Below are 1,563 nucleotides of genomic sequence, written 5' to 3' on the forward strand. Positions count from 1 at the left end.
CAGGAAGTGAGCCTTGCCAACTGAAGTAGGGAACTGGCTAAGGCAGCTGCACTCTGGTCCGACCACCAGAAAGCAAGAAACCAGAGAACAAGAAAGGCGAGGTTCATTGAGCCATTTATCTCTCTGCCCTTCAATTAATTCCACGTGTTTATCAGCCAGGTTGGCACAATAAACCTTAACTATCTCACATACATTCCAAGTTCCAATTCTAAATAGATGTTTGCAGCTGTTTTTCTCATGTTGCTTCATGTCCCATCAGCAAATGAAGGTGCTGAAAAGTTTTACTCTTTGAGGTTTTACTCCATCCATATCACGATGGTCTACTTTACTTTCAGAAATACTCTTCCTCAGTCACACAGTGAATTCCTTCTGACCTAAGGGGCTCATTTCCCGGCATTATCTGAAAATGTCCTGCTGTTATTCATGTGGTTTTCAATATCTGACAATGTTTCACTGCTACCCCATACAGTTTTTAGTGGCTAATTACTCAAATGTGGACATCGTAATCCTCCTTTATAGTCTGTTTTCAGTGTGTAAGCTCTACTGAAACCTTCAGTTTGGAAAGCCATGCTTGAATTTGAAATACATACCTTCCAGCATTACAACACACAAGCCACCACAGTATGTGAAACTGACAGGCAAGTGGTGGCGACTGCTCATAGCAGATCCTAATACATGGAGGTGATTGCATTGTATTAGATCACATCATAAGAGATTACTAGGTCTTAGCTGCCAAACCACTGAGAATCCTGGCTTAGTCAAGTTGACACAAAACCTTAACTCTCATATGCACCTGGACCATTTTTATATACACATTTTTGGTTTGTTTTATTTTTCTTTATAATTTGTATTTATACTGAGAGTTTCCACGTGTAATAGTTACAATGGTAACACATCTCCCGTGATAAGATCTGATATTACATAATCACTTCTGTGATGACAGCTGCTATGAGCAGTCAATCAAATGAAAGGCAGTTTCCTCCGGGGTGTGGCCTGCTTTCAATGTATGTGAAAACTATGGGAAAGCTTGCATGCATTTTGTATTATAACTTTTACCTCTAAAATGTCTGCTGCAAAATCACAAAGATTTTTTTCCCTTTTCCCTTGTGAAAATAAAGGTATTAGAAATATTCTCCTCACTTATCAATACTCATTATCTGTCATTTCACATTTACAATAGCAAAAAAACTCTTATTCATCTACTTTGCACATGAACACACATTTGGCAGTAATAAAGGCTAAGGTGTGAGAGTAATACTGATTATGATAATTACTATTGAACTTGGCTGGGCCATGATTCCCAGTCATGCAGCGATGTGATTTGGCAGTTATGTTATGATACAATCATCCTCCAGTCTGATGTGGTTATCCTTGATAATGCAGATTTTTGCATAACGACTTTGTCTCTTGAACCGAACCCTAAGAATGAGGGCTGGGTGTAAGTAGTTTCATTTGATAAGTTATGAGTTGCATGGGAAGGGTTATCAAACCAGAAGAGGTGCTTAGTTTTCTTTTCATTAAAGTTGCATGTTAATAACTTCACTGCCATCGAGTTGACTCTGA

Source organism: Echinops telfairi, unplaced genomic scaffold (assembly GCF_000313985.2).
Source record: "Echinops telfairi isolate 266 unplaced genomic scaffold, ASM31398v2 ScPeMD7_31;HRSCAF=116, whole genome shotgun sequence".
Lineage (NCBI taxonomy): Eukaryota > Metazoa > Chordata > Mammalia > Afrosoricida > Tenrecidae > Echinops > Echinops telfairi.